We start from the raw sequence: 19,017 nt of genomic DNA on the forward strand, positions 1-19,017 counted from the left end.
CACTAAGGACAAGTACTACATCCAACAATCAATCTAACCTAGTTGCACCCATAAATTCAAATAAATTGGAAGCACACAAAAAATGTATTGATTGAGGCATGCATACGGAAGAACATACTACATTCCCACTTAAAAAAGTAAATTGAAACTAGATAATGAACAGTAACAACAAAGATGATATCATATGCAACCAAGTAGGATGTTATCTAGAAGAAATATAATTATACCGCCTACATTAGCAACGTATTTGACTTAACCCAGTAGTAATATCTTAACTTGCATTCAATATAATATAGAATAGGAGCATAAAAATAAAAAGAAGCAAATAAGGGTTCTCCTACTCACTTCTACCAACTACCACACACTTCAACAACAAACTCGATATTAAAACGATTACATCTTGAGACTACCGCGAACACTAGGCTTTGGTTTATAAGAAGTATCAATAACAACAGTAGCATCCAAATTGCTAATCTTCTTCAGCTCCTCCAACCCAGCCATAATGATCGATTAACCATATTTTTTACATTTAATGAAAATCAGACAAGTTTGGGCCTAAAGCCCACGGTTTGGACCGAGTCTTTTGTAACTGGATCCTAATTTCTATTATATAAATAATAAATCGACGAGTTTCCGTTTAATAAATTCTGTGAATATCTATCAAGTTACGGCAACCTACCTAATTAACTTCATTAGTTTTTCAGTTCCAATAGAAACTAATCACACATTTCTCCTCCTAAGCTTCCTAACAGCTACACGTAATAAGAGCTAGGATGTATCAACTATTCAACTCTCAAGGGTGTTTTTTTAACTAATGTCTCCTAAATACTGCAAACCCACCCTGGCATGAAATGAAGATTCTCTCTTTAAAACCCTGCCCATGCACATAGTGTCCATAGCTCAGATCACTCAACCTTGTTTGCATTAATTGTTTCATATATAGTTCACTGCAATGGCCATGAATAGGGTATTGGTACTTTGTCTTGCTGCATTCTTTGTCTGCTCCCTCTTATTTGAAGCAACAACTGCTGTTCGCTATATACCTTATCCTGTCTTGACTCCGAATCGCAGGTATTGCGACCCCAGGAATAATAAATGTGTTAAAGATCACCCCGTCAACCACTACCACAGTGGTTGCAATCAAATTGACCGATGCAGGAACGGTGAAAACCCGCCCCCTAGACTACCCTCGGAGCAGGTTGACCCCAAAGATAAAGGGCAGGAGTTGAGGGGGTCGTGAGTGTGGCTCCATCATTAAGTGAAATGCTGGAGGATGGTCAACAATATTAGCAGGGGGATGCCGTCGTTCTTGGTCATGACTAAATCGCCTTAATTAATAGTTATGGCAAAAAAGTGATACTCATATACGCAGAAGCAATACCTTGTTGAAATCTTGTGAGATCATTTAAATTCCAGTTAATTAAAATGATTTATTCTAATATAATGGAGTTAAAGAGCTGTTTAGAAGTCATTAGTTATTAACATCACCACGGAACCAATTTTCTTCTCGGCCTTTAAGCTTTTTTTAAGATCTCTGGCCATTCTCTTCATCTGTAATTTTTAAAATTATTAACTAATTTTCAGACAAGCTTCATCTGTCACACACATACATAATAACATTCACAACTGTCTCACTACTTCAGGGCTAGGGAATAAAACAACTCCTAATACCTATCAAGTGTTAACTCTGTGCATTTTGGAGTTGAAATAGGCCGGTCTGTGCATTTTGGAGTTGAAATAGGATCTGTGTTAGCTTGCATGTAATATGTTTCCATGTATAACATCGGCTTACATTTCGAAAAGATAGTCTGTTAGAACGATGATGTGGCATTAACATGATATTGTTCCGCAGTAAGTAGATTATTGTGCAATGGAGAAATATATAATTATCACACTGCAATGAACTGACTAGCAGAGAAGCATGTCTATTAGTGTGAAGGAACTAGCTACCAGAACCCACCCCCTTCGTGAGACCATTGCTAACACCAGTGTCTATTGAGTTTGATGTTTTTTTTTTTTTTTTTTTGAACAACATACGTTCGCATATACAGAAAAATTTGTGATACGTGTTCTATTACAATAACGAATTCTAGTCCGTATCTGTTCCGGCAACAGTCGAAGTTGTTTCATGCACTGTTGGATCATTAATCTAACGGTACGGCTGTATTATATATTCTAGGCTCGATTTATTAGTGAAAAATGTATTTTCACTCCAATACTAAAAACTATGTCCGTATTACACTATGATCAGGATTCCTTCAGTAAACTGAATTACATGAGTCCAAAGGTTACGTCATATGTGGTGTTATAGAAGTTAGGATTATGAATCTTGAATAAACATTTTGAATAGGTTATGGCGCCATCAGTGCTAAATCGACTTAGGGCCGCAATGCACGGGGTCTGGTCTGCTCTGGCTTAGTGACTGGGAGTAAATAGGGTGCACATTTTTGGAATTCCTGTATTCATGCCGCCTCATAGCTAGTGCTGTGCCTCTGAGGATGACATCAAGGCCAATAATGATATCCCATCCTGCGGGTTCACAACCTGAGCCTTGATTCGATGACCTATTTCCGGAAGAAGGTGAAGAGGTGGGTGTAAGGGTTGGGCCTAGAGGGAGAAAGAGGGCTGACGTTGGTGTTCCAGCGAGAATGAGTGAACATAACTAAGTGAGCACAAAGTTGAGCGTCATGCATCAAAATGTTAAAGGGTCTTTAAACTTAATTGCTCTGTGAATGAAAAATCGGTTGATTGCTTTTCTCTGGTTGATTGCTTCAGTTGTGTATGAAAAATCAGTTTGAATGGTATCTAACTATCTAAGTTAGATTCTATATTTCTATTTTGCTCTGCTGTAAAACCAAGTTTCTCGTATTGGTTGCTGAGTTTTGTTAAAACTGGCCAGAACCGAACAATGAAGATGTGAACACTACCCCTAATTTGTAGAGTAGAATGTTTCCAATAAAATTGAAGAACATATCATCAGTAGTTTTGCTTTTGTAATCATTTCTTATGCACTTTGCCCTTGCATCAGCGCGTGCACCCTGGCAAAACATGTCTATGTCCGATCTATACCGTATTCAAGTATGAATTGAAGGATTGTGTATTTGTGTAACACAATGCTAGTAAACTATTTCAAGCAATGTACTGAGCATATTTGAATTGAAATCCAGCTTTATGTACTGTCACTTAAATATTGTTCTTTATGCTCATTTTATAAAAGATTGAAAACCAAGATAGAGATGGGAATTATAATGCGGAGTTCTAAAGGTCTCTTTCTTTGTCCCGGCCACTACTCGCTCTTCTTTTTAAAACAAAAGTAACTCATTTTTAAAGGAATCAGCTTTCAGTGCCCAAGTGAATATGCATGGACATTCAACTCTTGAATATTTTTCTAATCACATCTTTTAGCTTCATCAAGCACTTATTACCAACTTTATCTCCTTGCATAGAACAAAGCTCTCCAGTCTCCGGCAAGTACACCTTTTAACTTACAAACTTGATTCCCTTTGAGAGATATACAGAGTGCATGTAACCTCTGAAATCAAATATATCCATTAATTGACGATGTGCAGACGGTGGTTTGCCCACCAACTCCTAAAAAATCCCTGGTTTGCCCTTCTTTTGGGTCGTCCATCTGAATGTTGCGACGCTTTGAGGGATACATTTGCCACAGGTTTGTTGCTGAGATATCATTTTTTGATTTCTCTACATTAGTGGCAAGAGTATTAAGTTTTGGGTTTGGAGTTAAGGATTCACCGTATTTGTTCCTATCCTGAGCATTACTGTTGTACTTTACCCCAAAGTTCAAAAGAAGTGGACTAGATGAAGTCACACCCATCTGAGCAGCCTTTTGGAGTAAAGCTGTTGCTGACATGTCTGCCCGGGATGGTTGCTGAACAAGCTTCTGAGTGCTATACAAAGAAGGAATACTTGCAAGTTGAGAAGTAGTAACTTCCTTGATACTGCTCAATGGAAGTGAAGTACTTGTTAGTTCGCCAGTACTAATTGTTGAGAGCTTACTTCCAAACCAATCGAAGCGATTGTCCGCTTGTTGATCATTCAAGCATGAAATATACGGATCACCGTACATTGTCCCGAAACTCAAAGACCCTATTGTAATTGACAGTGAGAGGTTTTTCCCTGTTGTTTCACTAACTTAGGATCCTTGCACCATCCAGAGAGCACACCCCGGTCTAGGCTGACTGATTGCTTCATTGTTGCTTAGAATCGGTTTAGGGAAAGAAGAGAAATTTTGTACCATGTTAGGTTCAACTGCAGTTCCCATAATGTGATAATCGATATTACCAGTGGTTACTGTACTGCTGATGTTAGTGTTGCAGTAAGCTTTGCAGTTTCTTCTGCTAAGGCGTCGCAGAAGGCTCTATGAGTGAGGAAGCTATCTCGCCTGTTTGCAACAAAAACAAAAATCCAGATTAGCATGCATATAATTGTGGAGCACATGACACTAACAACAGGGATACGAGGACAACAAGAAGAGCAAGGGAGTCTCCAAAAGATTAGTGTAGCTTCAATTAAAAGAGATCTTAAGAGAGAGCTCCAATGAAAGTAGCTATATCATGAAAACTGAATACATGGAAAGAACCATATATAAGTGTAGAGTAGTCGACTTGTCTATTCTGTTCTCTTTCTTATAATCATCTTTGTAGCACTACACCATTTTTCGCAATCAGGAACGGTGATAAATTGGGTTTGGAACGGATGAAGTGTGTTTCTGGATAGGAAAACTTAAAAGGTGTTCCAATACTTTAAAATCGTTCCTTTTAATAAAATAAACTGATTTTTGTTTTGGGTGAGACTCGAACCCTCTAGACCAACTCACCAACCCCCATAAAGGAGCCAACAGTTAACCAACTCGGCAAATTATTTTATGGTGCTAAAATGAACTATTAAAAATTAACACTTACAATTAGCGGGAACACTTCAAACAACCGTTCAGTTCCAACTTTTTATTTTATTTTCTATTTTTTACTAAAACTAGGGTTCCAGATCGCTCCAACTTTTCTCGTGGACGCATCCTCATTTCTCGATTTCACTTTTAACTTGGTCAATCAGGTAATATTTCTATCAATCTCACTCTTAATATTTCAAGCGATCTCACTATTTATTAATTTGATTAATTTCGAAATCAAACTAACTCAAATCACGAATTAATTGTTTCTTCAATTCATAAATCAAAATTGTTTGATTCATTCAAGTTCGCTTCATTGATAACTGATAAACGTAAAATTTGAATAATTTACATACGAAATGAACGATGAAACTCAAAACGCAAGTGAAACTAAACTTAATTACGCATTGCTATCAAAGATTTCTATACTCTCAATTCTATCGAAATAGAGTGGAGTAAAAAGTTCATTCCACTTCTAGTTCTTTAGCATTCAAGTTTTCTACAATTGACTAGTAAATCCAAAGTCTAATGAGAGCAATGGTGGGAATTTATACTACGATGTGAATTAAAACTAGACGTAATATAAAGATTATAACTTTATTCAATTTAACTAAACAATAATTGAAATCTAAATTAATAACTAAGAATTGAATAACAATAATTGAATTTAGATCTAACAAATTTAAATGACAAAATTGAAATGAACAAGAAATAACTATTTTATTTATCTAAGCAATGAAGAACTATGATTCAAAGAATTAATCTAAAACAATGTATGAAACTAATTAATTTAACTAATTGAAATTCAAATCTATATCTACAAGCTATTTTAATGGCTCCTTTCTATTTTAGATTATCTAACTATCTCTTTCTTAAGAGCTAAGTCTTGTTTTTTTGTAAAGGAGGAGACCAGATCCACAATTTCATGCATGGGCTGAGGAGCCATGTTTTGGGCTGGAAATCAAGCCCAAAGCCCACTTTCTTCAGTCCACAGAGCCTGTTTCAGTTGGCTTTAACTTTAACAGACTTTTCGTCCACTTCTGCTCCTCTGATTGGGTCAAGGCTTGGACCATTGGAAAGCTCTTTCCGAGCCGGTCGTTTTGATGTAAGGTAGGCCCAAATTCGAGGCTTGAGTCCAAAGATATGGTCTTCAGAAGTTCTGCTGACTTGTGCACTATTTCTGCCTGTGTTGACTTTTCAGCTTTTGACCGAGTTTCATAAAGGCTTGGTCTCCTGGAACCTTGGCCTTTATCACAGAACTTCTTAGCAACCAACCATTTGCTCCTTTATATCGCCAAAATGGCACATTTCTGCACATAATTGAGTTTCATGCCTGAAATACATAAAAACACATAATTAGCATTAACTCTTATTTATTACTCACATAATTGGTCTAAAAGTAATATTATTAAGGGGTTAAAACTACAGTTTTTGGCTCTTATCAAACCACCCCCAAACAGCATTTTGCTCGTCCTCAAGCAAATATGAGAAATTAGCATAAGTGACAAAAAAGGAGTTCTAACTAATCTCGTTTTCGCGAGTCGACAGATTGACCATATGCAATAATGCCTTAAACCACTAGGAATTCCCTAATGGACGAGTTATAGCCTCGTGAGAGTTTTCCAGTGAAGGTACTCACAAACTTCATCTATACTACAACGATTCAGAAATAAAACTATTGTTTCCTTATCTATGTCTCAATTATCTATACATCTCACTAGCAATGAATACAGAATAATCAAGTCGGAACCTAAGCTAATATATGCATAATAATATATCATCTACGAATAAACATATTTACAATGAGTAATACTATGAGATGAACTAGCGTGTCCTGCTTTTAAAAACTTCGAATAACGCCCCTAAGTAGGTCCTCACATATATGTCAAGACAAAACCACTATGATTTTTCCGCTCAAGTTTCATTTACTCCAATTGTCAAGGGCACACTTTTACCTTACAAACTCAATGACACACAAGGAAGCCGAGTCGATCAAACACATCCGCCACTTACTATCACACACTATCATTTTCCTAATTGAGCTAGAGGTCTTTATTAGGTGTCATGAGGATTAGGAGATGGTTTAAGAAGGAAGGAAATGGATATTCAAAGAGAACAAGTCTGAGATAATAGAGTCTTCATATTATGTAACTAGAGAAAACCTTATTCTTTACTTTTGCTTCTACACTTTGTTTCCATCCTTAGCCATATTTTTTTTCTCTTTTTCTTTGGCTTTTGACTCCTTGATTCTATTTTTGGAGTTCTAACTCTTTTATTATTATTATTATTATTATTATTATTATTATTATTTTATTTGGATGGAAACTTACTTTTCTCTTCTGAAGCGACTAACGAGTTCTTGATTTCAAAGGTTATTCTTTTTTCTATTCTTCATCTCTATTCTCAAACTTATTCAAAGAATTGGGTAGGTTGATTTTTTATTTTGTTTTATTTTGTAATAGGGTAAAGGATTTGTGGTTTATGAAAGGCTAAAGAAAGGCTCAGAGGGGCGACTAGCGGAAAATAATTCATAGGTTGGAATTTCTGGCTATATCGATCCAAAGAGGGCCTAAATTCTCGCTTAAGATATGGTATAGTGATCTAGCAAGTGGACGTGTGATTTCTCTATCCGGATTTTACTTCTCCCTTATGTCATTTCTCAAATATGTCACTCATATAAGGCATTAGGCTATATTCTCACAGGATTTGTAGAATAAGTACTCTAGCCTAGATTTCAGAAACTTACTACCAACAATCATAAATACTCATGTAACATATTTATAGATAGATGCAAGGATTATTACCTACATATTAGCCTAAGTTTCTAAAAACTATTGTAATGCAAAAGCTACGTGAGACTTCTAGATTATTGAGAGCATAGAGAAAGAAAACAATACCAATGTTCCTAATTGTATAACATACTTTTTATTTATATTTTTAAAAATTTTGAATTTTTTTAGCTAGAAAACAAGTGCATATTATACATATCTATATCCTAACAGATGTCTTAATTACATGTGTTTCTATCCCCCCCCCCAAACAAGAAGCATGCTTTGTCGTCAAAGTATTTTAAATAAAGATGGTAGAAAAATACCATTGAAACACGTGAAATTCTGAAACATCTGCAAAACAAGGTTATAACATACTAATATAGAAAAGAAAACTGACGCAACTCTATAAGAGTCCCACCCATTATGGGGTTAATGAGAAATAGATTGCTTGGGACATAAGCGCATACACTAACCGAAATAAAACTTACCTCGCACTCGGCTTAAACATTTTTCCTCCTCATTTCCCTCTTCATCCTCAATAAAGAAATGAGGTTCCTTCGCATCTTGCCATGCCATGGTAATTTGCCGGGCTTCACGCCACTTATATCGCCTACTATAGCTAACCCGTCAAAGCAAGCCACTTGGTCGGATGGGGTGTAAAGGCGAACCTGATGAGGTTGTAACCTCCACCCTTTGCCAAGTCATTGCACTTAACGATCGAATAATACAATTGGTGGGTCTCACAATGTCGAATTCTAACCCAATCCGTGAAAAACAGGCACAAAAAATAGGGAAGAAACATAGCATTATATCGGCAAATTAAAAACGGGCATAAGAAGGTACTTATGCCTCTTGCCATGGGCTCGGGCTAAACTAGACATTAAGGTCCGGGGAATATCATAGAGTGTACGCCCCCGCCTAAAGCAAGGAAAATATCACAAGTTTCGTCATTCACGTAAGAATAACGCCATTCCCCTAATGTTGAGCATAATCCAAAACATAATAAAGGTTAATGCTCATAGACAAAGCTACCAAGGGCGACGTTATAATCCCCTTGGTCCTCTATCCTAAAGATTCCTGCCCCGTAAGACTCATGCAAATCATCATAGTTATACATGTATATTATCTACCAAATAGGCCCATGAGTCTTGTATTTCGGTCGGCATAGCAAGTCCAAGCACAAAGGCTATCAAGAACCTGGAAATTTCCATTGGTTCATCCCCGATGGTGATGGAGAATACTTGTTCTCCATCTGGTCTATCAAAGAACTTACAGTTATCATAAAAATAAGATGTAAGTGCTGGAGAATAAAGTTCATCAGGACTTACCAATAGTGGCTCCCATCCTGCTAGAATGATCACTTCGAGAAACCACGCACCATAGGTGTCACTTTGGAATAAATCTTTAAATGACTGTTCCGGTATGATACGAGGGAATGGCATCCCCAATAAACTTGCTGGAAAAGATGCGAAGGATCCTGGAACAACCCTCAGACAACTGGAAATTTTTGGTGCCCACAAGGGTCAGGGCGTGGGTGGCGCTCCGGATGAAAAACGGAATTCAGTGTTTTTTGGGCGCAGTAGCCTCGGTTTTGAAATTGAGAGTAGCAGTCGCTCGCGCTTCGTGGTAGGATTTCTCGACGACAGCTTAGGCGGCGAGGTGCTTCGGGTTCTTGATAGGCCGGGCGCGAAGGAAAAATAAGGTAAAGTGGGAGTGAACGTGAGAGATAAATGTGAGATGTAGTTGGGGTTGTGAGTGTAGAATGAATGCAGTTTTTATAGGTTTTAAATTGCTAAAACAAATCAAGAAATTGCCAAAAAGCTTTAAGGCAATTGCCGGAAATAATAAAATTTCCAAACCCAAAAACGGAAATAACTCATATTCTTGATTCTAAGACAACTCTAATATCTTTTAGGTTGAATTGAGAATAAAAACTGCCTAACTCATAGAGATTTCATCCTACCACAATACCTATTCATAGCAATGGCCATATCAGTCATATTCTCAACCCTCACTCCAAAACAAATTCTAAAATAGACGAACATATAAACGAATTATGCTAAGCTATTTAATACCACCCCTAAACAATTTGGGAAGGTGGGATTAATGATAACAACCACGCACAATTCGAAAATAACCAAATTATATTAAATTTTAATTCAAACAACATAAAACAACCAAATTCAAATTTAATTACTTAACTAATATCCGACTAATAAAACAATAAAAACAACTAAATAACAACGAAACACAAAATTATTCGAACACCTAGCCATGTGATGAAGAAGGGCTCTGAGATAGAGATTGGTCATAGAATGAAGAAGGGCCCGATCCATTCGTTCTTTGGCAACGAAGCTCATGCCTCTCAGACTTATCTGAAACAGAACCCTCCAAAGGTGGCATGCGTCGTAGAATCTCTACTTGGAACAAGCGCTGTGCTTCCATCTCAGCCTTTATTACTGTATACTGGGCCGGGCCTGATGACGCTGGTGGATATTCTCCATGTTACTCAAGATATCTTCCTGACCCTTTTTCGAGTATTCCAAAACTCGTGTTAAGGTTCGTTTGTTTATTTCGAACTATAATCTGTCTATCTTGTATATCTTCACAAATAGCGTAAATGCAACGCACGCTAGTATGCAACACTGACATGCATTTTGAATCAGACGTACACCTCTCCAAGGCATCTTCATTCAACCATGTCATGTCCTCCCCTTCCTCATCCGAATCCACTACCCTATCCTCCGACAACACCCAAGTCTTTTGGATACACTCCTTATAACTACTTTCATTTGCATGCAATTTCAACATTATCCGCTCAGTTCTTGGTTTATTCCCCCAAGACAACATTATTTTCATAATTAAAACAGGAAATGGAGCGATACTCTTCCCAACTCCTCTAATCATCTTTAGCAAAAACTCGAGGATACAGAATTCATACCTCTTTTCTTGCAATATCTAGAGAACGTGCAGACATGTGAACCCGATGTCGCTCATTTTCTCCTTCCCAATGACATTCTTACCAATCCACCGAGCTCTGACCCGGTTGGTTTGGTAGAGAGAAAGATATTTGTCGAGAGCACAATGAGAAGTCGTATTATATTGACCCTCCATAAGGGTGTCGTTCATCAATGCATGAACACCAGTATATTGGGATTCCTGCACTGTGGCTTCTATGTGGCATCCAGGTGTAAAGCCTAAAATTTCAGCCAACCTCTCTTTCGATAATTCTCTCCGAGTCCCAGCCACTTTCATGAAAATTTTGTGACCGGCCAACTCTCTCTTCTTATAGAACTGTTACCAAATCAGAGTGGTAGAAATCATCTGTTGAGTACCACAACCGATTCCAACCCCTGCTAATCATCTCATCACTGTAAAACGGCACGAAGCGGTCGGCCGTAAACGCTTGTTTCGGCAACAACCTTCGTCTTTGAGCCATTGATATCTTAGAACGATTTGGGGGAATAAAAGGACTGTGGGAATGGAGTTTGAGGCTCCCTTATTAACAAAACAATAGTGGTGGAGCGGTAGTTCGAATTTCATTTGGTTTTGGGTGATTTTCGGTGGTGGAAATTTTTGGGATTGGTGGAAGAGTGTTTTGGAGAAGAATCAAAGTTAGAATTGTATTGTGGGCGTGGGTGTATTGAGGTTTATTTTTATTGTTATTTTTTGTTAGGTTTTTAAATTTGGAAATGGCGGAATTGGAAAGAATCACGATTCAGTTTGTTTTGGAGGAAGGAGACGACGCTACAAGTCGCTGGGGCCCAAGCCCAAATTGATTTTCCGATTTTTGTCGATTTTTTGCGCAACTTTAAACTAAAATTCCCGCTTCGTTACCAGTCCGATTTATGCGAATGAGATATGGAAATGATCAGGAGAGAATTTCCAATCTAATGATCCATAAAACACTCTATTCTGACCGTGGGTGACGTATAAGAAAATGAAAAATGCCTTGAAGTGCGTGCATGACGTAAGTTATGTGAACGAATGAAATCTAACTTAATAGAAAATGTCAATCCGAATCGTAATACCATTAAACGGTCTAACCAACACAACTGGAGAGTTGAACAATCCAGGATGGAACGAACACCCCACCCCCAAACAAATTTTAGACACAGAGTTGAGAATTTTTTTTTTTTTTTTTTTTTAAAGTGGCTCTTTTAAATTCAGATTCCTAAGACTTCTCAACTTACTATGGTTGTGATTTTAACGATTTTTAATTTTTTTATGAATAAAATTTAATATAAGAACAACAATAAAGCAATAAATGCATAATTCACACCATAGAAGAACATGACTCAAAAACCGAGAAAATATGCAAGAGTGGAAAACGTAAATTATGTTGACCGTGGACTTAGGATCCGGTACTTACAGCCACACACTCCATAGGGAGGGCCCGGTTACCTGAATGGTGCACTTATCAGTATACGGAAGTGATAGGAAGTACACCAAACAACCAAATGAGTCGTTTATAGTCAGATACGCAAGACTTTAACAAATAACTGGATATATATATTAATACCCTGCAATTTCCATATATCAACAACCTAAAGAGTTGTGGGTCTTTCCAGAAATAAATAACATGGAATGCACCCCTAAACATAATCAGGCACCAAAATTTCCTACGGCGCAACCTAATGGAATGAAAAGGAAGTCTGATAGACCTAGAACGTAACCGAGCATGCACCTTCTTATTTATCTTTGAACGAGAGGTTGTCCAAGTGAATGAGTGTGAAAAAATGGATGGTTTTGGAAGATATGGTGGATAAAAATAAGTATTAGAAGGAAAGAATGGAAAGAATGAGAATGTGAGTTTAGCACAAAACTCATTCATGGTGTAGGTAGGAACTGTCTCCATTCTAAAATTATAGGTGTCATGTGCCTTTTCTTCGGGAATTATATCCGTATTAGACGGATTTAGAAAATCATTAAGCACAGAAGAACTAAGAGGGTCAAGTGCAAACTCTAGGTTTGTTTGAAAAGGTGTCGGATGGGGTACATTGATGGAAGGGGAATGATGTGAGGTAGGTGAATGGGTATCAATAGAAGGGGACTCTCGAAGTGGCGGAGAAGAGTTGCAAAAGAGTTGAAGGAAATCTTCTTCAATTCCCTCCATGTCCAAGAAGTCCTTATTAAAGTTGGAACGTCCAAAGGAAAAGAATTTGTGCATCTGATTATTTGGAAACGTGGTTTTGACATAATTATGAGCTAAACTCTCGATCGTACTAACCTCTCTATCGATATTGGTATCAGGAACCTATGTGATCGGTTTAAATACATTGACTTCAGCGGAAAGATGGCCAAAAGATATGAACATCGAACCATTACAACAATTTATAAGCGCGTTGGCAGTTGCCAAGAAGGGGCGCCCTAAAATGATCGGGACAGCGCCGTTAGCGACTTCTATATCGAGGATAACAAAATCCGCAGGATAGTAGAAATCTTGAACCTTAACCAGCACGTTTTCCACTACACCCTTAGGATACTTGATAGACCTATCAGCTAATTGCAACGTCATTGTTGTAGGTTGCATTTCTTGTAGACCTATTTGTTTATATAAATAATAAGGGAGTAAGTTAACACTCACCCCCAGGTCTAATAAAGCAGTGGTCGTGTGAGTATCTCCTAAGGTGCATTGTACAGTAGGACGACCAGGGTCCTTGTACTTAACTATTCCACTATGTTCTGATAAAGTTGGAACATGTTCAGTGAGAAAGTCGTCCTTTGGAATATTTGTCCTACACCTAATAATGCACAACTCCTTAAGAAACTTAGCGTGGTGAGGTAATTTTTTAATTGCGTCGAGAAAGGGTAGGTTAATCGTTAGATTTTTGAAAACGTCCCTAATCTCGTCAAAGTTTGTATCTCTTTTTAACATAGCTAATTTCTGGGGAAACGGTGGTTTCTTACTATGTTTAGCGTATGGTTCAACTGGATATCTAACCTTTGCTTTTTACTTCTTAGGTTGTGGTTTAACTGGTACCTCTACAGAGGTAGGATCTTCAGTTTCAGTTTGGGTATCTAGTATAATATCTGGTGTAAGAACTCCTTGTGGGGTAACTATAGACATAGTTACTTTGTTATCCACCACTCTGCCTGAACGGAGAGTGGTGATGGAATTTATCTCTCCTACGTTTGCATTTTCGTTACTAGTATTACCGTTTACTTCAAAGGCTGTGTTTGGTGTTTTAGGATTAGGTATTGCTTGTCCTGGAAACACACCTTTGGGTTGTACTTTCTCTTGAGCTAACTGCTGTAAGGAAAGTTGGATGGCTTGTAAAATCTGTTGTTGAGATTGCATAAAGGTATCAAAGCGATCCGGTTGTGGAGTGGTATTTATTACAAGTTGTGTGATAAGAACTATGTCACGTTGATTATTTATGGGTGGGTTGTGATAGTTATTATTATTAACCGGAACAATACCTCGATTTGCATTATAATTATTATTATTATAATTATTATAATTATCCTGACCTTGTCCTTGTCGTGGTTGAGCTTGGTTGTTATAATTATAATTACCCTGACCTTGTCCTTGCCTTAGTGGACCTTGGTTGTAATTGTTTGTTGGCCTATCATTTGGGTTAAACAACCTTGGAGGTTGTTGATTATTTCGCCAACCAAAATTAGGGTTTTGTCGCCAAGCTGCGTTAGGTTCTGATATTTGCCTTTTTGCTACGTTAGAGAATTGCTTCTCTTCTTTGGCGAAAGTGTGAATTCAAAGTTTTTCCTTACTCACGATCTTCGTGTTCATATAGTTGGAGTAAGGATTCGAACCAACCTAAAGTTTAGGACAAACTACAACTTGGTTGTTTTACTCTTTAGGGAACTAGTGAGTAAGTTTAAATATGATTATATTAATACTAAATACTTGGTTTCTTTACTACACAAAAATTAAAAACATTAAGTTACAAAAATCATGCAACTAAGACACAATAAAATTTTACTAAAAACAAAGGTGGAGAGTTAATCCTCCTCATGTGAAGATAACCTTTGTTATTTGATTTTAATAAGTTCATTATTATCTTCCTAGAACTCATAGACAAGTCCTAATAAAAGAAAACTTGATCCTTAACATATATGACTCAACTCTAAACTCATACATGCTAGCATATAGAACCAAAGCAATGACTTATCTCTAAGCTTATCACTTTGATCCCTAACTAGACACTACACCAACTATCATTTTGGGATAAGATGTAGGTCTAGTTGTTGTTCCTAAACAACTTACTAAACCAAACAACAAAGATTTTCCCTCACATGAGTTTTATTAACTCCCCAAAAAGGGAAAGTTAGCTCATGATCCTTGGGAGAACACTAAAACAAGTGTAGAATGTAAAGAGAGAGAGAGAGAGAGAAAGAAGAAAAAGAAGAAAACTATTTATTTATATACTCACTTACATGAAAAAGTGAGAATTTTTCAAGAGGAACACAAGGTTTCCTCCATTAAAACTATTACAAGCTATTTCTTACCAAAATAAAACTAAATAAAAATCTAAGACTAAGGAACTAAAATAATACAAGGTAAGAAAAAGAAGTCAAGGGATTAAATGGAGTGTCCCCCCCTTGTTTTGTTTTCTTCTCCATTTGAAAGAAATCACATTTTCTCCCACGTGAAACATCATACCACATTTACTTCATTTTTATCCACCACATTAAAACAAAGTGACACCTTGCATTTATTTTTCACTATTAACACCTAATCTAATTAATTACATGCAAGGTGTCAACTTTGCACCAATAATTTGTCATTTTTGTCTTGACATGCTCCATGATTGATGACTCATCCAATCTTATGGGCCCGCATAGTGGGTCCATGTGCAGTCCAATGGCGGTCCGGTCTTTGGGCAATTTTACAACTTCCCGCCTATGCGTAAAGTTCATCGCCCTGATTGTCTGAGCAGCTCACTTGTCGCATTCGGAGTCCTGGTTCAAGAGGTAGGAATTTCGAAAGTTTGATGCTTCTGTGCGGATTTGGAAGAATTCATATATACGTCGTTCCCCATGCTTTATCGCAGGTTTAACCAACATTTCCATGTTTACTGTGAATACCTGCAAAAGTATGAAAACATATTTATTTCATGATTATTAAACACATAATTAACCAAATTTATATGTGTTAATGGGGTTTCATAATACACTTTTAGGTGCTTATCACATTACCCCCAAACATCACTTTGATTTTCCTCAAGCAAAGAAGAGACATTAAAACAGATAAGTGGCCAAAAATGTGTAGTCCTAACTAATTCTCATTTCGCAGAGTGCGGTTGCATTGATCATATGCAACAAGGCCTTAAACCACTAGGAATTCCCTAGTGGACGAAGTTATAGCCTCGTGGAGAGTTTTCTAGAGAAGATACTCACAAACTTCATTTATACTACAACGACTTCGATGATAAAACTTCGTTTCCTAAATTAATCTCGGATATCCATACATCTCCTTAGCAGGAACGAGGATTGATTTCTTTGAAACTCAAGTTAATATGCATCCAATAATTAAAACATCTACATATGATAATGCATACAAAGAACTTACATTGAAATGTACTAGCGGGGCCGTTTACGGATCCTTTGGAGAGCGTGCCTAAATGGGTTCTCCGCAGGTATGTGTCGAAACACAATTCCACTCAAAATTTTACCACTCAGGTTTCGTTAACTCCAGTGTGCAGTGGGCACACATTTTCTCACATCTCAATGACAGTCAGAGGAGCCGATGTCGATCAATCATGTCTACTACTTATTATCACACCACCCTACTCCTAATTGAGTTAGAGGTCTTTATTAGGTATTGTGGGGCTTAGGTGATAGTGTACAAGAAAATGGAAATGGATAATCAAAATTTACGAGTATGAGAGAATAAGGTCTTTAAGATATTTATACTAGAGAATTCATTGTTTTCTTTCCTTCTTCTAACTGAGTTTTCCAACCTTGTTCTTAAGCCTCCGGATTTTTTTGTTTTTTTTTTTTTTTTGATTCTATTTTTCTTTCCCCGGCAAGTAACCCCGACTTTTATTTGGGACAAGTCTTTATCTTTATTTTTCCACATTTCATCCTATTTCTCATACTCCTCACTTAGGTAGGTTCTTTTATTTGGTTTAATAGATGGGTAAGGAATTTTTGGTGAAAGTGAAAGGTTTGATGAAAGGTTCAGTGAAGTGACTAGCAATAAAATTTGTAACAGGTAAGAATTTTTAGCTATGTTGATCCAAAGAAGGCCTAAATTCTCGCCTAGGGTTCGGGTGGTGATCAAGTAAGTAGACGCGTGATTTTCTCTAATCAGAAAAACTACTCCTCTGTGTCATCACACACAAATCACTCATGTCAAGGCTTTTGGTTAGATTCTCACAGGATTTATAGTTTAAGTAACTAACCGTTGGTTCCAGAAACTTACTGCTATGACAATCAATGATACTCAGTGCATAAATGTTCATGAAAAGATGTATAAACTATTGCATACGTATTATCTTAAGTTTCTTAAAATAAATCCTAATTCGGATACTAATGTGAGATTTCTAGACAATTTTCATCATTGAAAAGGAAACAAGACTTTGTCACTAAGTACAATTATTAACAAGAAAATAAAAACTATATACAGGTTATAATATGCCTAATTTTTGCTACAGGTTTAAAAATACCCCCAAACAGAATGATGCTTAGTCCTCGAAGTATCAATAAATAAATAGAGAAATTACCCGAGAACCTGGAGCAAAAATTAGGGCTAGATTGTTTGAAATGCGAAAAGGTTGGAGAACATAATATATTATTCAGAAAGAAACAATAAAATGTTCAATAGCACACGAAACATAGCACACGGAATAATGAAAGACAATAGCACACGAAACATAATTTTTAGCTAGATATATGTACAATGACAAGCTCAAATTTACCATCCAGCGGGATGTGTAGGTCTGGCATCCTCAATAAGGAAATGCATTTCCTTAGCATCGCGCCAAAAGATAATAGTCTGCCAAATTTCTGCCCATTCTTTCTCTCCGGATTTCCTCAAATGTTTCTTCATATTTTCATCCTTCGGGTAACAACGAACATGCCTCAGGTACCGAGCGGGACCCTTCCATTGCCTAAACCTTAATGAACGAATGATTCTGTTTGCTGGGCACATAGAATCTACCTTGACCCTGTCATGAAAAGTAGCTGCAAACTGTGGAAAATGTGTCTTCATAATTCGGCAAGCGGTTACAGGTAAAAGAATATACTGATCCTGAAAAGTGCGAGCTCGTTTCAGGTTGGAGATAACACAACCTAAGATGTTAAATAATGTATGACCTTGAGCCAATGCACTGAATACTACGCAGGCAGCCTCATTGGCAGTAGAAAAATGCCAATCTCCCATGATGTTCAGGAGTACAAACAACATCGCAGTCCCCATGTTCATGGTCATGCTTGCTAAGGGAATGGTGATGTCGCGCCATGGTACATGGCCAGCTCCTTCTCGTTTAATCTCAAGACCATCACCGTAAGTTTCACGAAACACTTGCCACTGAAAGGAACGGTAAGAATTATGATAGATGTAATGCCATGATGCGGCCGGTTCGTGATATGGAAGATCCAAAGTTATGGCAAGCTGTTGTTCAGAAAAAATATGATGTGTGTCACCAACTAGGATTGTGAACCCGTCTAAGTAGAAGCCATGTGCATGATTGAATGCTGGTGTGTCCTCCATATTAGCATAAAAGTATGCGGCCAAACTCGGAGAATAAGTTTGGCCAGGTTGAAGAACTAGGGAAGACCACCCAATGTTAGTGATGTAGTCATGGAAGAGATGACCATAAGTATTGGAATCCATCATAGACTGAAAGGATTGCTCAGGAATGATTTTTGGAGGTGTCATGTTTGATGAAGATGCAATGTTTGATGAAGATGCCATGGTGGATTAAGTAAAGAAATGGGCAATGAGAAAGGCAACTGGATGGATAAATGAGTATGGAAGAAAATAAACCCTCCTGTAATGACATTGAAAATCACATGTTAAAATTAGTTAGTCACAACGTAAATGATTCTAGCAAGCATTTCTTACAAAAGATGACACAAAGATAAGAACAAAATTAATAATACGACGAAAAACGTAATAATCTATACGATTATTTATTTATTCACTTAGTATTATTATTCCATTTTTATTCAATAAGAAAATCATGGATTATTATGATGCTACTAGAGACGCATATCGTGCACTACAGTGTTTAGTTCTTCAATTTGTTGTCTGAGCTGCATCTGAATGTCCCCTTGGCTGCCAGAGAGTGTAGTTTGATTCTCCATTAGGAGAGCGTGATTTTTCAAGGACTGAGAATGATTTTCCAAGATTTCCTCCTGTTCAACATCATG

General features: G+C 37.2%; 1 long non-coding RNA gene across 3 annotated transcripts in view; it reads left to right on the forward strand.

The window, feature by feature from the left end:
* The first annotated feature begins 4,852 nt into the window (after positions 1 to 4,852).
* Positions 4,853 to 19,017, forward strand: part of LOC147476645 (uncharacterized) — a 34,763-nt gene continuing 20,598 nt past the window's right edge. For all 3 annotated transcript variants that reach the window (XR_015209425.1, XR_015209426.1, XR_015209424.1), the window contains exon 1: positions 4,853 to 5,070. This is a non-coding gene — a long non-coding RNA (uncharacterized LOC147476645). The remainder of the gene's footprint in view (positions 5,071 to 19,017) is intronic.

Source organism: Coptis chinensis, chromosome 9 (genome assembly GCF_015680905.1).
Source record: "Coptis chinensis isolate HL-2020 chromosome 9, ASM1568090v1, whole genome shotgun sequence".
Classification (NCBI taxonomy): Eukaryota; Viridiplantae; Streptophyta; class Magnoliopsida; order Ranunculales; family Ranunculaceae; genus Coptis; species Coptis chinensis.